The sequence below is a fragment of the Cucurbita pepo genome, chromosome LG01, assembly GCF_002806865.2.
Source record: "Cucurbita pepo subsp. pepo cultivar mu-cu-16 chromosome LG01, ASM280686v2, whole genome shotgun sequence".
NCBI classification, from domain to species: Eukaryota; Viridiplantae; Streptophyta; class Magnoliopsida; order Cucurbitales; family Cucurbitaceae; genus Cucurbita; species Cucurbita pepo.
Window position 1 is genome coordinate 12,419,532 of NC_036638.1, and position 14,417 is coordinate 12,433,948.

General features: G+C 34.0%; 1 long non-coding RNA gene and 1 pseudogene across 2 annotated transcripts; both read left to right on the forward strand.

The window, feature by feature from the left end:
- The first annotated feature begins 72 nt into the window (after positions 1-72).
- Positions 73-1,648, forward strand: LOC111811662. 2 transcript variants are annotated; one of them, XR_002817583.1, is made up of 3 exons: positions 73-198; positions 273-577; positions 1,374-1,648. It is a non-coding gene; the product is annotated as an uncharacterized LOC111811662 (long non-coding RNA). The 2 variants fall into 2 exon arrangements; XR_002817582.1 differs by having other exon boundaries at positions 73-577.
- A 5,650-nt stretch (positions 1,649-7,298) lies between these two features.
- LOC111795291 lies at positions 7,299-8,383 on the forward strand (annotated as a pseudogene).
- Positions 8,384-14,417: the final 6,034 nt, after the last annotated feature.

Below are 14,417 nucleotides of genomic sequence, written 5' to 3' on the forward strand. Positions count from 1 at the left end.
TGATATTCCAAAATAATAAAAAAAAAAAAGAAAAGAAAAGAAAAGAAAGGTCCGGAGGAAAAGAGAAAAGAAAAAAGAAAAAAAAAAGAAAGAAGAAGAAGACAGAGGAGAGGGTGGAGCGGAGGAGACGAACGACGGAGCTTGAAGCGCTTGTCAGCAACGGTGGGCCGAACAGTTGGGGAAGGGAGAACGCCGACAGTAAGTCCTAGTGGTGTGATTTTTGTTGTTCCTTTCCAAAACCCTAATACATTTTACTAGAACGGTGTACCTAGGTTATTATAGAGGGAAGTTGGTGAGTCCTTGTGAAGAAGAAGGCATGGGGTGCTGAGAGGAAAGAAAGATCAAGAAGAAGGTGGGAAGAAGAGGCCGAAAATTGAGGGGGCACGACCTGACCCGACCCGACCCACCTATACAGAATCGAAACCCAAATTTTCTCATTTCACACCATTTGATTCGTCTTTATTCGGATTTAGGTACTTGACTCACACATTCCATAACGCCTTATTATAGGAAAATTTCAAGCTTAGTCAAGGGGACACTTGAAGACTAGATAAAGTTTTAGGAAGTCTACGATCAGGTAAGTAACCATCTAGAGCAAATTTTTAAGTAATTGCTTGTAGGAGTCGGTTTGGATTTGTGGCCAAACAATTTAGTATAGTATTTAGGAATGGATAAAGTTAGTTCATGGAGGTGGTACTTCAATAATGTGTGTGGTTGTACTTTAATTGTTGTTATGGTATATAGTTTCGTTGGCATGAATGTGAAATTTCGTATAGGCGTATGGGATGATATGTTTTTTATGTTGAGCTAGATGGTTATTACGTGACTTAGCATGGCGACGTGTTGTTGCCGTGGTTCTTTGTTAGGCATTGGGTGTGGGGCTTGGGTAGTCCATTGTAACACTTTGTGAGTTGGATCATTTATTAGGTGCTAGTTATCATAAGTTATGAAGCACATAGATGATAGTGTACCGTTTTTGTAGTCACCCACAAGGGGTTGAGGGTAATCATAGTATATTACTGTGGTAACACTTAAGAGGTGCTTAGTGGGATGAGCCATGACCTTTTACTAATCCAGCCGAGCGACATAGTGACAGGTAGTTACTGTTCCTAAGACAGGTAGTTTTATTGATCTGAGTCGATAAGGGCGTAAGACAGGTAGTGATTGACCCGGCATAGTGAGGCACAGTGGCAGGTAGTTACTGACCTTAGGAACAGTTAGATGTTGCCAGGCACCACTAGGTCTCTGACTAGTGACTATTCAAGTGCAAAACTTAGGATCCCGTGAATGGGCTAAATTCGACAAGAGCTTACGAGCAAGTTGCTTACTGAGTATTGTTTATATACTCATTTTGTGTTGTTTCTATTTTTCAGGAGAAAAGTAGATCTGGGTCGGTGGCGGGGACGTGTGGAGTCGTGCAGCTGTAGACGGGAGCCCTTAGATTGAGTCCTCTTCTCCCATGTCGTTTTGGTTATGATTTTGACGTTTTTAGAAAACCTGCGATATTTTATAACCGTTTCTTTTTACGTGACTTCGCAGATTCTCGTTATGTGTTTTGTAGTATTTTTTTTAAACGTATATCAGGCAACTTTTTAACTTTTAGTCCCTTGTTCAAACTACAAGAAGTATTGAAAAGTTTTTTTTTTTACTCTTGAGTCCATATGGCGACCCGTGATTCGGTATTTTTGAAGATCGGTCGTTACACATGCTCACCTTGCTGAAGCTTTCAGCACGTCCTATTCTATTGGTGGATTCGAGACTGCTAATTGGTTTTTGGACATTGGGGCTTTGGCCTATATGAAGACCAATCCATCTATTTTGGATCAGTCCAAAAATTACACGGGTAAGGACTCTGTGATCTTAGGAAACGGCGCATCTCTGTCCATTAGTCACACTAGTACTCTTTCTTATATTCCAAATATTCACTCATTAGATGTGTTGATTGTCCCTCATCTCATTAAAAATATTTTTTTAATTAACGTCTAACTTCCTCTCTTTGTTACATTTACTAATAATCTTTTTACTGGCTAGAATCATAAAAAAGAAAGGGTGTTGTAAACCGGTAGAAGGGATGAAGGGCTATATGTATTGAAGTGCAGCAACTCTGCCTTTATTTCTATTCTTAAAAATAAATATCTACCTATGACATGCTTGCTTGGGTCATGCAAATTATTATGTTATTTTCTTTTTAAATAATAATAAAAAAAAGACATTTCTCTTACGTCTTTAGTATCTTCTCGTATGTATGTAACGACCCTAAATTTCCACATACTCAAGGTTGCTACTATAGTCTCATGCTCATCTCTAATGTGGAAATATAACTCTTACATGAACATTATTTATAACTTAAACTTCGAAAAACGCTTAAAACAACTTCTTCTCTGGAAAACATAGCCATGGTCTTAGGTGCTTAGATACGAAATACTGAAATTTAGAGAAAATAAAAACAAATACAAAACAGTTTAAAACAATGAAATGAAAAACCACCTATTCTAACTTAAGACTAGGAATTTAAATATGAGTCTTCCCTATACACGTGCCAGCTCGCGATGTCGCCGTCCTCCGTACAAGCACTACAACAAATATTGGATTAGATAGCTTTCGAAAAAGACTATCATAGATACCTTTTATAGCGTTTTTCGTACGTCGTGACAGTCCATATTATTAAAAGTCTGAAACTTTTTATAGCATTTTTGTATAACTATAATAAATATTATAATATAGTACCTAAATATTACTTATATTACTTATATGCAACGCTATGAAAATATTTTATAGCATTTTTATTAGAGTTATTATATGTAAACCTCGCTAATATATTTATACTTTTAATCTTATGTTAGTTTGAAAAGTAATTTTTTTTTTTTCAAAAATATAATTTATTTTTGACTTCCATTCATAATTGAAATTTAATAATTTACTAACACATTACAAAGCTACAAAATAAAGTATTCAACTCAATCTACATAAGAATATTAAACTTGTTACACTATCACAATTTTCAAATCGGTTCTTCCCCATCCAATACAATATAAATAGAACAAAAACTCATTATCCACAATATGTGACATCTTTGATTTTGATAAAATCAAGTCTACCAACTCTAAAGATATTCGAACCGACATCAATATCTTCTATGTTCCACTCTTTTAGTAATGTCAATTGATAAATTGTTCGTTGTTGCTAGCCAATTAGTGATTTCTTGCTTCAACTAAAGCTTGATCATTGGGCCGAGTATTAGAGTTGCCTTATCAATTTGGTATCAAAGCCTAGGTTGCATCTTTGTGGCCGACTCTAGGCAATGTCAATTGATAAAATGTTCGTTGTTGCTTGCTAATTAGTGCTTTCAAGGAATCCTACAACATTATGGAAGCATATATATTAATGATTCGAAAAGAAGTGCCAAAAAGATATATTTATTAGAATAGTATCAAAAGGTTTGACATATGTTGGAGTTTTTTCTTGTTCCTTTCTTTTTCCCGTTATTTCAAGCTCTTCCTCTATCAAACACCAAACCAACAAAATCTAAATATATATAAAAGTAAAAAAAGGATAGAACATTATTGTTCATCTTATATATATAAGCACGTTTCATTTTTTCCCTTCTTCTTGAAGCAGGTTTCTTAAAAACAGAGAATAGAACATTAGTTCAAATACTTGCATTACAACTTCCAATTAGAATCGAAAGGAGAGGGCATTGTCCACTAAAAGTTTACGAGGAAAGAAAGAGCATTATGTTTTTTGATTCACACATAACTTCTTCCTACCAAAGGTATTTTGCTCAAGGAATTTATATGCAGCCTATCAATATACACCTAACTTCTTCCTACTACTTGATACTTGTAGAATATGTAGCCCATTAACATAAATCATTCCTATCGGTAGAATGTGCTTGAAATAACCTATGAATTAATAAATTCCTCTAAACTTAATTTCTTTGTACTCTTAGACTTTTTTTTTTTTTTTTTTTTTTTTTTTTTTTTTTTTTTTTTTTTTTTNGTGGTTCCTCAATTTGAGCATGTGTATTGATTGAATAAAAAGTAAAAGATAGTTTCATGAATTATGTTTTTATTTTGTGGATCTAACTCACAAAACTACATTCAACCTTTTAACACAAGACAACAACCACATCTATCTCACACAATTTACCAATCTACATTCAAAGAAAAATTCTACCGCTAGGAAAATACATACTTAAAAGTAAAGTACATTATTTAATGAAGGATCAAAGGACAGAACTCACAAAAGAAATTCTTTACAAAGTGAGCCAACAAAGAAGATAAAAGGAAAAGAAATAACTAACTTGCTCTATTTTGGATGGTTCAATTTACATATTTAGAGTGAGGTAAGAAAATAGGGTTTTTCATAAGCAAGGCATCAACCGTAAACTCCATGTCTCCTCTCAATGCAGTGAGGTAGGAAAAATTTTGAAGCATTAAAGAAGGAAGAATGGATTGTTACGGGAGAGAAAGAAGGCGAGATTTGGTTTTGCCCGAGAGTCTGAGAGAATATGGGTGCCTAAAGGGAGAAGGAGAGAAAACGAAAGGAAGACTTTTTATACGCGTGATTAGGTTTTCAGGGATAACATTAAAAAAGAAAAACCGCCTTTATTTTCTTTCTAATTTATAGCATCTTTTAAAAAGTGCCATACAAAGTAGCTATAAAAGATGGTATTTGTTGTAGTTACTATGGGCTTCCCCACTCATCGTCTCTAGGGGTCTCTAGGGGAAGCTACGTATGCTTATGAATCTACAATATGCATGAGGTCCCTCTAAATCCATCCTAACGTCTCTTCTAACACAACCCTCTAGTCTCATCTCTTTGTTACTCTAGGTAACACATACTCGTGGATATTTATATTAATATCATTTTCATGCTCTTAGGGTTGTATCCTATGTCGATCTAACGACATGATGCAATATGACACTCATCATCATATAGCATGCTCAATATGGAAAACATCATCATATTAAGGTAAACGTCACGCAATCATCATACTCATCATATTGCCATAAAGTGCATCAAGCATACCAAGTACATCATTCAAATAACATCATTATATCATTATCTAACGTCATCAAGTCATCATATAACATCATCACATCATCATCTAACGTCATCACATAACATTATCACATCATCATATAACATCACAACATCACACTATCTAACGTCGTCACATCATTATACAACAATAACACATCATCATCTAACGTCATCACATCATCACATAACATAAAGCATAAATGACACGTGCAAGGGCCACTGGGCACGTGACGTCATACATAAGACAAGTCTTTCGACCGAGCTGATAGTAAGGCCACTTACTTGGTTGGCCTTAGCCGAATTTCTATCTAACTCCAAATTTGCTTGCTTTCCTTCTCCGAATTAGTTCTCACTTAGCCTTCACCTATTTTGAACATAAATTTATTTGCCTTAGTAAAAAAACCAAATTCCACATTGTCATTGTTTTTAGATTGTCTTTGGTAGTACAACTTAAATTAAAAATGTACCAATATTATTTCGTGATGCTTCATCATTTAATCTAAGTATAGTTTGTTATAATATCATAATCTCGAGGTATAAATAATAATACTTTCGCAGATCTTCCAAATCATCTTCCATTTTCCTTTTCTCTGGTACACTCTGTTCCTCTCCTCTGTTTTGCTCTTTTAGGTTTATAATTACTTTTGGCCAGTTTTAATCCATTCTAGAACAACACAAGACAAATAAAAGAAAGAATTTCATATCTCCCATTTTTGTCCTGTATTTCTTTGTTTTTTTTAAACTCTTTATTTTGTACCTAATTATCTTTGACCAATTTTAATCCATTCTTACTTCTTTTTCACAATTTTAATGTTGGGCCTGCTTTTCTATAACTAGTAAAATGACAGCAAAAATCTAAATAATTGAAAGACGAGAAAAAGAGAAGGAAGATCTAATAACTTTTCTATCTTTTTCCCATCTCTTTCTGTTGAATCTGCTTAAACACCTATTTTTCTTCTTCTCTAGTAAATCTGACTATCTTTTCTCTTCTGTTTCATCTTCTTTTTCCAAGAATGACAACATCTCTCATGGAAATTTACCATTTTTTTTATTAGAATTGTCTAAGAGTTAATGAGAGATATTTGGGAAAGAAGTTGCATCATATTGGTCGAGATATAGTATCAGTTACAATTTTATTATTACCGGTTACAATTTTATTATTACTTATTTATTTATTTATTCTATTTTATTTTATTTTGTACTATTTATGTATTCTATTTTATTTTATTTTGTACTGTTTTACAACATAGTACCTGTCAACTAATGAAAAGTCATATATTGCCTTGTTCCCACCATGAATATAGTTGGTACTATGTGTTAAATATTACTCATTGTGATATTTGGGGTTCTTCCCCTTCAAATCAAATTCGAGTTTTCTTTACATCTTTACATGTTATTTTTATTGATGATTTTTCTTTACTCTGATTTCTTTTATATTTTTCTTCAATTTCAAAAATTTGTAGAAAATCAACTTTATGTTGTCAAAGTTTTTCAAAGTGATGGAGGTGCTTAAAATCAACCCACTTTCTCAATGTGGGGTCAACAAGCACTTCTTGTCACAACATTAGTGGCATTTGATTAAAACTCTCATTTTCATCCCTTTGTTGTGGTGTTTATTTTTTATTGCGTGATTATATATATACCTAACAAATTTTCTGCTCATAGGCTTCCTTGCATTTTCATTTTCATAGGTTATAGTCCCTATCATAGAGGGTTTCATTATCTTGATCCCACCACTATTAGGCTATACATCACCCGACACACAATTTAATGAAACTTACTTTCTTGATGTCCCTATCTCAGTTCAACCTCTTTCCTCTCTTCGTATTTCAAACTTCTTGGAACCGCGTCTTTACCATATTGATTCATCCTCCTACCCCTTCTTCACTGGAAATTTCTCGATCCAGCTTCTCTTTTTATAATATTTGTTCTGACCTTGTGGATGAGTCTATGCAGGTTGATACTTCTCTTGTAAATTTCTCTTTGCCACCGACTTCTGATCCACCCTCTACGGAACCTATTGTTGATTCCTCTTCTTCTTTGGGCTCTCATCTTATGATAGAGCCAAAGCTGGTAGTTTCAAGACTGGTCATCCAACAAATATTTGATGTTTTGAGCTCATCTAGACTTCTTTATGCTCTTTTTGCATCTATTGAGGATTCAAATTCACCACTAGGAATTATTCCAACCATCGTTTTTCTCACATTCTTTTTCAATATCACCAAATTAAAGGCTTCTTTTCCTCTGAGTAAATGGAAATGGAAATGGAAATGCCACAAGTAGTTGTTCCCTTGTTCACGTTACTGCTTCTTTGTTTAGCATGCAACGCCCAACTTTTGTCTACCTTTTACAACCAAACTTGTCCCAATGCACTCGCCACAATTAAAACCGTTATTAGGCAAGCAATTTCTCAAGAACCTCGAATGACAGCATCTATCATTCACCTTCATTTCCATGATTGCTTTGTTCAAGGTTGTGATGTATCAATATTACTTGATGATATTCGTCTATGATTGGTGAACAAAATGCAGCGCCAAATAGAAATTCTGCTAGAGGTTATAGGGTGATTCACAAGGCCAAGAGTGAAGTTGAGAAGATTCGTCTTGACATTGTATCTTGTGTCGATATTTTTGCTGTGGCTGCCAAAGATGCTTCTTTTACTTGAATATTTCTTCATTTGTATGCATGATTTATGTTAAAATATTATGAAGTTATTTTACTAATATTGTCATATATCGTTAAAAAAAATTAGGCTGGCCGTCCATCTTGGAAAGTAAAACTTGGAAGAGGAGACTCTACCATTGCAAGCAAAACTCTTGAGAACTAACTTCCAAATTTTCAAGTGAATCTTGAAAGACTTATCTCAATTTTTGCAAACAAAGGTCTTCCTATAAAAGATATGGTTGCACTATCAAGTAGTTAAATTTAAACTTTTTGAGTACCTCTACTAGACCTTTATTAAGCATTTTCATGTCCTCATCCTATAAGACAAGCCCAATGCTTCTTTTCAAGAATAGAATATACCAGGATTTGCTAAGATTCACCTAAAAAAATGTCCAACATCATAGGAAAAAAACAATTTGGCACCTCTAGATTTGGTCACACCCAATTCCTTTGATAATAACTATTTCAAAAATCTTATACAAAAGAGGGGTTTGCTAGAAAACGATCAAGTCCTTTTTAATGGAGGATCAACCGATAATATTGTTATAGAATACAACAGAGATCTAACCTCATTCAAATTGACTTTGCCACTACAAAGATCAAAATGTGTGACATTTAGCTTCTAATAGGAATGGAAGGACAAATAAGAAATATATGTGATGCCGTCAACTAAATTTATTTCTATCACCTAAGGGTGAAATAATTTTAACACCCGAGGGTTATTATGTGACCAAATGATAAGAATCACGGTGTTCCAAATGCTTCAATTGGACCTATTACACGATCCAAGGGCAATAAGATGAAAAAGCATTCATTCTTCATCTACAAAATTGGATAGGTTTGGTTCAACCATCATTTCATGTGTTACAAGCTGATTTGATTGAGAAAGAATGATTTGGAGCTTTAGAAGTGAATATTTGCACGATTGAAGTAGCGGATGAAGTTGCAAGCATCATTTTATGAGTGGTTAGAAAATTTTATTTATTATTTTTTTAATTTTATAAAGTTTGTAATGGTCAAACTGACTTAGCCTTTCGTGTAGATTTGAGGGATCAGGATTAAATGACGGAGACTAACTTCTTTTGTGGGGAGACTATAAATACCCACAAATTATTAGGTAAAAATAAGATCTGGATGAATGAAATTGATCTCTCAAGTCGAGATGTTTCTCCTTAGAAATCAGATCATCATCTTTTCCATTTCTAAGTTTTATGCAATTCTTATGGTAGATTGCATCTGAGTCATCCAATCAAGTCTTGATCAAGTTCGATTGTGGAGTGACTCATATAGAACAAGGTTCCAAATGTTGCTTCTAGATCTTTGNGGATCTAAAAGTGTTGAATAATATTACAAAGAAATGAAGGCCCTTATGAATAGAGCATGCATTAATGAAGATGAGGAGGATGCAATGGCTAGATTCCTTGGTGGGTTGAAGCGACAACTTGCTTATCAAGTGGATAGGCAAGCGTACTTTGATATGCAAGAATTGTTNATTCGAATTTTGTACCAAAGGGGTTAATTTCTTTGATTCAAGGGTTCTCGCTTCAACAAAAGTGTAGATCGTTGGGTTGAGAAATAGGGTTGACTTATCAATTTGGTATCAGAGCCTACGTTGCATAGTNTTAGGGAGAAGGAGAAGTCCAAGAGATATATTATTTCTAAGTCTACTACTTTCTACACTTGGAAAAAGAATGCAAATATTGAAAAGATAGATTTCAANCAGGGTCATCTTCTCACCTCATTCTCATTTTCTTCCTAAAAATCATATTTAGGTCATGAAAAAAAAAAAAAAAAATCCTTATAATATTTGATCTTTAACATTATGGTTANGGTTAGAAGCAAGTATGAGCTTGACAAAAAGAACAAAGTTGAGACCTCCAATGGGAAAGAGAAAGTGGAGGAATACAAGGTGGTTTGAGAAAGAAATAGAGACATCAAATGTTGGAAATGTCAAGGNTATAAATCCTTCCTTGTCATTAGAGAATTTGCATGTTTATTTGAAAATCAAATAAACTCCCATTCACATTTTTTTCAAATTTGGAACTATTTGGGTTTGATATTGTTCATTCATAATTTACATGGAAGACAAATTTTGTAAAAAAAAGAAAGTTCTTGTTCTCAAAATCTTAACTTTTCTTTTTGGGATTTATTTTTTTCTTTGAGCAATTCTATAAATATATATATATATATATTTTGTCCCTTATTTCATTTCTTGTTTTATTTTTGTTGTTATTTCATAATTAACGTATCTTTATTTCCTTGAATAGATTGCTACTATCAAAATTTCTTTGTCCATATATTAGTCTACCTGGATCAAAATTTAATCACTTTTCCAAATAGCCTACCTTTGTCTGTAATAAATACGAGTGTCCTTGAGTGTCAAATTAGTGAGTTGAGTGTGAGGTTCTAAATATTTTTAACTACGGTTTATACAATCATGAACCAAGACGGAGGAAATGGAGGGGAGATAAATGAAGCTAGGTGGAGAGAAGCACAGGTCGGAACTATTACTCGTTTGAATCAAGTTATTAGTACATTGACAGACCGAATGTAGTGAATTGAAATAGCCTTAGGTAATCTTCAAGGAAGGGAAGTACTCTTGAAAAAAGGAGTTGAAAAATGAAGAAGATGACAATGTCACCCTTTTAGCGGGACATAGTCCTAGGGGAGGGAGAGATGTCAGTCGAGGGAGAGGAAGAGTCAGAAGAAGGGGTAGACAAATTTTAGCACAAAAAAGAATTGAGCGGGAGTACCAACATGAGAGAGGAGAAGAAAGAGGAGTTGGGGGAGTAAAGCTTAAAATTCTAACTTTCTTATGGGAGATCTGATCGAGAGGAGTATTTGCAATATGAGAGCAAAATTGAGCATGTTTTCGATTGCAACAATTTCAGTGAAGAAAGAAAGTTGAAGCTTGTTATGGCTGAATTTTGTGATTACTCAATTATATGGTGGACATCTTTGAAATCATAGTGGGGGAGAAATTATGAAGAACCAATTGAAACGTGGGAGGAATTAAAGACATTAATGAGAGAAAGATACATTCTTAAGGATTATTCTCGAGTACTCAAGCAAAAACTCTATACTTTGCAATAGGGATCTAAAAGTGTTGAATAATATTACAAAGAAATGAAGGCCCTTATGAATAGAGCATGCATTAATGAAGATGAGGAGGATGCAATGGCTAGATTCCTTGGTGGGTTGAAGCGACAACTTGCTTATCAAGTGGATAGGCAAGCGTACTTTGATATGCAAGAATTGTTACACCTTGCTATCAAAATCGAAGGGCAACTAGTTAGGGAGAAGGAGAAGTCCAAGAGATATATTATTTCTAAGTCTACTACTTTCTACACTTGGAAAAAGAATGCAAATATTGAAAAGATAGATTTCAAGGTTAGAAGCAAGTATGAGCTTGACAAAAAGAACAAAGTTGAGACCTCCAATGGGAAAGAGAAAGTGGAGGAATACAAGGTGGTTTGAGAAAGAAATAGAGACATCAAATGTTGGAAATGTCAAGGAATTGGTCATATTAGTCGTGATTGTCCTAACAAGAGAGTCATGATCATCAAGAATGGACAAGTTGTCACAAATATTGAAGAAAATGACCAAGATGAGCTAGTTGAAGAAGAAATCCAAGAGAATGGGAAGGAATTGGAAGACCGGAGTCATTTGGCACTTGTTACAGGAAGACTTCTTAAAACTGAAGCTACGAAGAATGGCATTGATGATCAAAGAGGCAACCTATTTCACACAAGGTGTTTAGTCAAGGGGACTCTTTGTAATCTTGTTATTAATAGTTGATAAGGCAACCCTAATCCTCAGCCCAACGATCCAANTTATTTTTGTTGTTATTTCATAATTAACGTATCTTTATTTCCTTGAATAGATTGCTACTATCAAAATTTCTTTGTCCATATATTAGTCTACCTGGATCAAAATTTAATCACTTTTCCAAATAGCCTACCTTTGTCTGTAATAAATACGAGTGTCCTTGAGTGTCAAATTAGTGAGTTGAGTGTGAGGTTCTAAATATTTTTAACTACGGTTTATACAATCATGAACCAAGACGGAGGAAATGGAGGGGAGATAAATGAAGCTAGGTGGAGAGAAGCACAGGTCGGAACTATTACTCGTTTGAATCAAGTTATTAGTACATTGACAGACCGAATGTAGTGAATTGAAATAGCCTTAGGTAATCTTCAAGGAAGGGAAGTACTCTTGAAAAAAGGAGTTGAAAAATGAAGAAGATGACAATGTCACCCTTTTAGCGGGACATAGNTAGGCAAGAATCAGATTACCTCTTACGATCGAAGATTTAGAAGCAAGATTTGGAACCTTGTTCTAAANAGTCGAGGGAGAGGAAGAGTCAGAAGAAGGGGTAGACAAATTTTAGCACAAAAAAGAATTGAGCGGGAGTACCAACATGAGAGAGGAGAAGAAAGAGGAGTTGGGGGAGTAAAGCTTAAAATTCTAACTTTCTTATGGGAGATCTGATCGAGAGGAGTATTTGCAATATGAGAGCAAAATTGAGCATGTTTTCGATTGCAACAATTTCAGTGAAGAAAGAAAGTTGAAGCTTGTTATGGCTGAATTTTGTGATTACTCAATTATATGGTGGACATCTTTGAAATCATAGTGGGGGAGAAATTATGAAGAACCAATTGAAACGTGGGAGGAATTAAAGACATTAATGAGAGANATACATAATTTAGCAAATTAAACATAGTTTTTTTTAACAAATGTTGATGTGCTTGAGTGNGAAAGATACATTCTTAAGGATTATTCTCGAGTACTCAAGCAAAAACTCTATACTTTGCAATAGGGANCACTTGTAATCAATTGAGCTCTCTGTGCGTAGGTTCGAAGGTTCGAATTCTACTGTTGACATAGGTTTTTTAATCTTTTGGAACACCGTGATTCCTCGAATAAGAAAACGAGGTTCGAATTCTGCTGTTGACATAGGTTTTTTAATCTTTTGGAACACCGTGATTCCTCGAATAAGAAAACGAATTAGAAAAAATCATCCCCTTCTTTCCTTCACTCATCCCGTATTAAATCCATCCCGTATTAAATCCATAAACTACTTTCTTAAAGAATAAGTTAACAACATGCTTTGCATCATCCATAAATCTATCTGCCACATGCTTCATCTTCGGGCAACAAAAGTGTTTATACAACATCTTATAAACTTTATTAATCTTAATATGTCCCATTAAGGTGCAACACCGTGATTCTTATCATCTTCCCCCTCTTCAGAAGGATTCGTCCTCGAATCAGAAAAATCATCACCTTCTTTCCTTCCCCCTCTTCAGAAGGATTCGTCCTCGAATCAGAAAAAAAAATCTATCTGCCACATGCTTCATCTTCGGCCAACAAAAGTGTTTATACAACATCTTATAAACTTTATTAATCTTAAGATGTCCCATTAAGGTGCAACACCGTGATTCTTATCATCTTCCCCCTCTTTAGAAGGATTCGTCCTCGAATCAGAAAAATCATCACCTTCTTTCCTTCCCCCTCTTCAGAAGGATTCGTCCTCGAATCAGAAAAAATCATCACCTTCTTTCCGTCACCTCCTTTAGAAATGTTTTGATCAAATCTGCATGCTTCACTCACAAAAATATTAGAAGGAAATTAGTAGGAATAGGAAGCAGTGTATTAAATCCATAATGTAATAGCCGAAAAGTAAATAAACAAATAAACAAATAAAAAAAAACTTTATAAAAAATAGTTAAAATAATAATAATAATAAATAAATTAATTAATTAAAATTAGAATTAAAAAAAAAAAAAAATCATTCCCCACCTCTCTCCACTAACCCTTTGTCCCTTCCCACAATTATCTCTCCTCGATCCATCCACCTGCCAAAAGAAAAAGAAAGAAACAGAAAAACAACAATGGTCAGATCTGAGAAGAAGTACAATGGCTTTCGGTAGATTGCAGATTTAGAGATTTTTATCAGTTATTACCGTAAAATCCTATCTCAGATTTCCTTTTCCTTTATAGTTATGGTGATAAGAAATTAATTTAGGATCAAATCTTGTTTCCTATCTTAACAGTCTGTAATAATCAGATCTCATATACAATTATTAGATTTTTGTTAGCATTTTAATTATATAAGGTTATAGCTTAGATTCAATAAAATTTTAGGTGACAAATCTATAAACTAAAAGATCGTACTTAAAATTGACCAGTAATATCTGTTTACACAATTGAAAAACCTATTTACAGTATGAAAAGGATTAGAGAGAGAGAGGGAGGGAGATTGAGGAAAGATTTGTTAAACAGTATTTAACAATAAAAGTAAATATCATTTAACAATAAAAGTAAATATCAGACGGCAGTGAGCTCATTTCAATTTTAAAACCTATTTACAGAATGAAAAAGATTAGAGAGGGAGGGAGGGAGATTAAGGAAAGATTTGTTAAGCAGTATTTAACAATAAAACGAAATATCAAACAGCGGTGAGCTCCTTCCAATTTTGTGTAACAGAAAACATCACAATTTTTATTAGAGGGTATTGAGATTCTTCCAATTTTGTCTAACAGAAAAGATCAGAATTTTACTATTGGGCAATGTAAATTAGGGAAATAATTTTATAGAGTTCAAATTGAAACTGATGTCATGAGCTCATATAGGTTGACTCGGATTTCAAAGGACGGAATTGAACTTTCATTAAAGATATATTTGTGACAACGACTTAAGCTATC